We start from the raw sequence: 6,439 nt of genomic DNA, 5'->3' as shown, positions 1-6,439 counted from the left end.
AAACCCTTACAAACATGCTCCATGAAAGAAACAAACACACAAAAGATTGTATTGTTCACACAAAATGTTGGGGAAACAGGGAGATGAGAAGCAGATTGGGGAAACAGGGAGATGAGAAGCATATTAAAGGACTTTAAGTGGATGTAGGAATGTGGAAAGGCTACTAACTGGACACAGAGTTTCATTATGAGATGACAGGAATGTTCTCAAATTAGATTCTGGAGATGGTCAGCCCCATAACTCCATAAACATACTAAGAGACATTAAACTGTATACTTAAATTGGATGAATTTTATAGTATATGAACAGTGCTTCAATAATATTTTAATACAATATTTTTATTTCTCCCTTGATAATTTCATGCACGGATACAGTGTAGTTTGATCAAATGCATCCTCAACTCTTCCTTCCAACTCTTCCTCCATTCCTCCTGTCATTGTTTCCTCCCAACTTTACATCCTGTTGCCTGTTTTATAATCCACTAAGTCCAATCCACTAGACCATAGGCAATCTACCGATGGCCTCACCTCTGAGGAAAGCTGACTCGCTTTCCTTCAGTAATTATTAACTATAGTTTCTCATCTAAGGGGTGATGCCTCAGAAGTCTCTCTTATTTATGCTAGCATGCAAAGTGGCTTGTTCCTGTAAAGGTCTTAGTCCGGCACATACAATTACTGTGAATTCAAGAGAGCAGTGATCCTGTTATGTCCTGAAAACACTGCTTCAAAGGAAGACTTTCCTACGTCTGGCTTTTACAATGGTTCCACCCTCTCTTCTAATTTGTTTTCCAAGCCTTGTAGGGCAGAGGATATGATATAGATGTCCTAGTTATTTGGACTTTCTGCAGACATTTATTCCCATCACTTTGAACAAACCGACCCATTAAATGTTTTTTTTTTTTTTAAAAGCAAAATCACCCCTCAACTTGGACATTGGCGTTGGTGAATTTTTCTGACATTTCTGTTTGAGACAGAGGAGCATGGGATAGAGCCAGTCTTTTGGCTTTATGTCTAAGCCCTTCCAATACTTGTGTGCAATGTGGAGTCTCATCTGCCATGAACTTGGAAGATAGTTTTATACAAGTTCTTCAAAACTCCATGTCTAATAAAGCCTTGGGATTCAGAGCCCTTAAGGTTGTATCTGACTGGGTGTGTGTAAAGCCTTTCTCTGAGTGACAGGTACTGCAGCTCTTCCTAGATTTCCAAAAGATGTTTAGGACCAAAAATATCCTGGGAAGTAAGTTTTCAAAAAGTTCTGCCTGTGGCTTTCCAGGTGACAGAAGCTTGGAACACAGTGGTGTTTCAGTTGACTTAGTTGGTGAATCTGCCCTTCTGTCCTCTCATCTAGAGGGCAGATGATTTTTATATTTCTTCTGAAAGGAAACTTTCAGAGAAGGAGGTAGTAAAAGGCTGGGAATGGCAGCTTAACCACTTCCTTTGTGTGTTTGAATAAACTAAAGTAAAGCACAATATGGTGGCACCCCATCCTGGACTATGCAGAGACCATGATCTGAATGTTGTGGCACCCCATCCGAGACTATATAAGGTCCACGATCTGACCTGATTTCCTCTGAGTAAGAACATATGGACTCACCCTGGAGGTCATGGTTCTGGAAAGCATATGTCCCATGATCAGGATTATTCTAAGTCCTTAATCCTAACTCTGTAGCAGTATTTATACAATGCAAAAGCCTCAGATGTGAGAAATATCATTAGAAAGCTAAAGCATTTCAGAATCCAGAAAAATGAGTATGAAATCGACACATTCTTGCTTATTGGAAATGTGTCTGTTCTGCCCATACAGTAATTCTAACAGAGATTTAGCTATGGCAAAAACTCCAGATAATGGCTGATTTGAGCCATCTCTGGTCCTCATATGACTCACAAGGTCTGGGCCACTGATCACAAGTTGCAAATGGAGGAACTGAGCCATGCAGTGAGTGAACTGTGCAGTTGAAAGTAAATATTACTGGTTAGTCTCCTTTCTGCTGGCCATGGGGAATATAAATGCCATGGACCACCTGAGTTGGGTATGGGATTCCCTGGAATGAGGGTCCTTGAAACTAGGTGGGTAAGGATTTGGCAGTGACAGAAACAAACAGAGGCAGTTTGAATCTGAGTGTATTCTGCAGCTATCAAGCAGGGGTTTTTATACATTAAAAAACCAAACATTACATCTCTTAGAAACTATATCCAATGAAACAATCACAGATACCAACAAAAATCATTTGGCACTGTAAAGCACAAAAATCATCCAATCATTACAACTCTGAAACTATATATTTAGTGAATCACAAACAGAACAGGTAACATTATTATAAATCATCAAAATATAGCAATTCTAAAAGGATGTATTCAGTGGGGGTTGTCATCCAAGGCTAGTGGCATATTTCCAGGAGCAGGTTAATAAATCTTTAATAGTCAGTGCTCTTAACCACTGAACTAACTTTCCAGCCCTATGGTCAATTATTATTTAACATCTAGTGCCTGATTTTTTATAATCTTCAATGTATAAATTTAAACTATTTCAATTCTTTCTAATTAAGGCTTTCTTTACCATATACCAAAATCTGCCTTCGATGACACACCTGTAGCCATATGAAATTTTATTGTTGGGAAAGTTTTTATCATAATAGTTTTATAAATGATTTAGAAAGTAAAGCATTGGTTTCCCTGGGGATAAGGTCATGTTAGTGACCCCATCTCTAGGGATGGTTTCTTACCCATTATTATCACTTAAGATCTTGGCCTAGGCTACCAGGAACACGTAAATAAGAAAAGGAATAAGAGAATACAAAACAGATAGATTGCCATGAGAACTATGGCTCAATATTTTTCCTCCAGCAAAGAGTTCCACAACCAGTTACAGGAGCATCAAACATATTTTTCTTTTTTTCCTTTTTTTTTCTTATTTTTCTTTCTTTTAAAAATTTTGTTGCTTTATAAAGGATCTAACTCAGAATGTCATCTAACTCACTATGTAGCTGTAACCTTGAACCTCTGATCCTCTCATCTCCACTTCCTAGATGCTAGGATTAGTGTATGTGCCACCATACTCAGTTTAATGTGGTTCTTGGGATCAAACCTAGGATGTTGTTCATCTTAGGCAAGAATTCCAACTCTTCTACATGTTCAGCCCCACATAGTCCATCTCCATTCTAGCCCTTCAACAAACTCATGGAGAAAGTATGACTATTCCAAAATTAGAGGAAGACATAGAAAACTAGGAAAGTATGAATTTGGTTACGATCCTCCGTCCCAGAATACTCACCCCAAACTCACTAGGGTTTCCAAAGTTTCAGCACTTAATCACCAACTTAAAACCTATTTAGTTTTTTTTTAAACCACAAGAATTTTATTCTTTTTTTTCCCTTTTCCATTTTTTATTAGGTATTTAGCTCATTTACATTTCCAATGCTATACCAAAAGTCCCCCATACCCACCCACCCCCACTCCCCTACCCACCCACTCCCCCTTTTTGGCCCTGGCGTTCCCCTGTACTGGGGCATATAAAGTTTGCGTGTCCAATGGGCCTCTCTTTCCAGTGATGGCCGACTAGGCCATCTTTTGATACATATGCAGCTAGAGTCAAGAGCTCCGGGGTACTGGTTAGTTCATAATGTTGTTCCACCTATAGGGTTGCAGATCCCTTTAGCTCCTTGGGTACTTTCTCTAGCTCCTCCATTGGGAGCCCTGTGATCCATCCATTAGCTGACTGTGAGCATCCACTTCTGTGTTTGCTAGGCCCCGGCATAGTCTCACAAGAGACAGCTACATCTGGGTCCTTTCGATAAAATCTTGCTAGTGTATGCAATGGTGTCAGCGTTTGGATGCTGATTATGGGGTGGATCCCTGGATATGGCAGTCACTACATGAAGACCTATTTAGTTTTTTTAAATGACCTGGCTTCTCCTCTCCAGGGACACACAGCATAGTGATGAAAGGCCATTGAAACTTCTTATACTCCATTCTGAGACAGAAGAAATTACATGTGTCTGTCCCTCTAAGGAATACCAGCTTTCACCTTAAATGAGGTGACCAGGAAGTCTTTGAGGGATAAGAAAATATTTATATGTGCTTTAATAGCTATCACTCATGCCCACATAGACTCTAAGTGTGAGGAGAGCCTGAGAACAGGAGGATTATTTGGGAAACGATTTCAGGAAGTGATAATAAGCCAAAACAATGTAAAGCAGGGAGAAATAAATGCAGTAAAGGAGCATCAGTGGGCAGGAAGCAACTGTGCTGAAAGACATCTTAGAATTGTCTGCACAAAAGACCAGGATCTGGTATTTGTCCATCCATTATGTTCCTTCCCTGGCTAAAAATTTGCCCTAGGGTTGCCAAGTTGCTGACATTTTTACCTGTCCTGTTGAGTGATGCTCAGGATAAAGCCAAAGAAAGTCCTTGGGATAAGGAACAAAAACACCAGGACCTAGATGTGAGAAGACGTGGCAACTGCACATTGTTCTCGCAGGGAACTTACTGTAGCCAAAGTGAGAGGAGGCTATAAAGCAACAACTACTGCTGCATGATGAAGCAGCTCTGCTAAGTAAATGGAGAACATGGGACTTCCAAGAAAAAAAAGGAATACCATGAGGAGAAAGGAGGAGATGGAGCTGGGGTTTGACAATCATACACCTTTGAGTCAATTCCATAATGATATGTGACAACAGGCTGTTGGGAACTCACATTGGGGTTAATTCTCTTGTGGATGGAGGCAAACATGTATTTGACATGAGGTTCCTTCTACATAATTCTTTAGGGATACATCTAGATTTTTCCCTGTGTGCCACTCTCAGTATCTATGAACCCTCAGCAATCCTAAACACAACCTTGCAGAAGTACCTTCATGTCCTTGGAATACACACACACACACACACACACACACACACCTCTTGGAACTTTCTTATGATGGTCTTGGCAGTCAATATGGCATCTGTTCCTAGAAATCCAACTCATTGCCCTCCCCTTCAACCTTATGGGAATCGTCTAAGAATAACTGAGAATATTTCCTTGGAATAATCCCATTTTTTAGAAGGTGTCCAAAACTGATGACTGGAAAAGAAGACATATACTTGGCAGCAGTTCTCACTACTCACATCTGTTAATTCCACAATGTCAGAGTCCATGCGGCCGATCCTGTTTACAAATGAAAACTGTGGCTTGGATAGAGGTGTACGGAAAAGATAGAACTTTTTTTGTTGTTGTTGTTTGTTTGTTTGTTTGTTTTTGTTTTTCGAGACAGGGTTTCTCTATATAGCCCTGACTGTCCTGGAACTCACTTTATAGACCAGGCTGGCCTCAAACTCAGAAATCCACCTGCCTCTGCCTCCCAAGTGCTGGGATTAAAGGAGTGCGCCACCACGCCCGGCAAGGTAGAACTTCTACACTAAGGCCATATACAGAACCAATAGCAAGCTCAAGGTTGACAAAAGAGACAAAGCTGGGAGGATTGGTGTTTAGGGTTTTATAATGCTTCTTCCTAGGCACAGGGGTTTAAATGCATGACTTCACATCCCTGAGCCTTCCCTGTAAATGGCAATCTCCACCTCCTGGTGTTTGACATAGGATAGATGAGATCATAGAGAAGTAATCCTAATGTAAGCTTGGGAACCATCCATATCTCCAATACCATGAAAAATAATTCTTGTTCACATGACTATCTAAAGGATATAGGGACAGATAGGATGTCATAGTACTTTACACATCAAACATATTTTTCTTTTTTCCTTTTTTTTCTTATTTTTCTTTCTTTTAAAAATTTTGTTGCTTTATAAAGGATCTAACTCAGAATGTCATCTAACTCACTATGTAGCTGTAACCTTGAACCTCTGATCCTCTCATCTCCACTTCCTAGATGCTAGGATTAGTGTATGTGCCACTATACTCAGTTTAATGTGGTTCTTGGGATCAAACCTAGGATGTTGTTCATCTTAGGCAAGAATTCCAACTCTTCTACATGTTCAGCCCCACATAGTCCATCTTCATTCTAGCCCTTCAACAAACTCATGGAGAAAGTATGACTATTCCAAAATTAGAGGAAGACATAGAAAACTAGGAAAGTATGAATTTGGTTACAATCCTCCGTCCCAGAATACTCACCCCAAACTCACTAGGGTTTCCAAAGTTTCAGCACTTAATCACCAACTTAAGACCTATTTAGTTTTCCTCTGCTCTCACCACCCCTGTCTCTCACTTCATTTTCCATCTAAATGAAGGAGCCAACATAGTTACAGATGTTTCAGGGCCCTCTATCTTGAAACAGTTCTGCTAAGCATCTCAGTATAAACTATACTGGCAGACATTGACACCACTTCACTTATTTGGCAATGAATTAGTGACAAGCACAGCTGTAAGGACTATGCATTCTTGAATATAACTAGGACAATCAATGGAGACAAGGAGCTCTTACATGTGCCCAGAATGGAGCTGGGCCC

The sequence above is a fragment of the Mus musculus genome, chromosome 15, assembly GCF_000001635.26.
Source record: "Mus musculus strain C57BL/6J chromosome 15, GRCm38.p6 C57BL/6J".
NCBI classification, from domain to species: domain Eukaryota; kingdom Metazoa; phylum Chordata; class Mammalia; order Rodentia; family Muridae; genus Mus; species Mus musculus.
The sequence above is the reverse complement of the archived record's forward strand: the minus strand, read 5'-3'. Positions refer to the sequence as shown.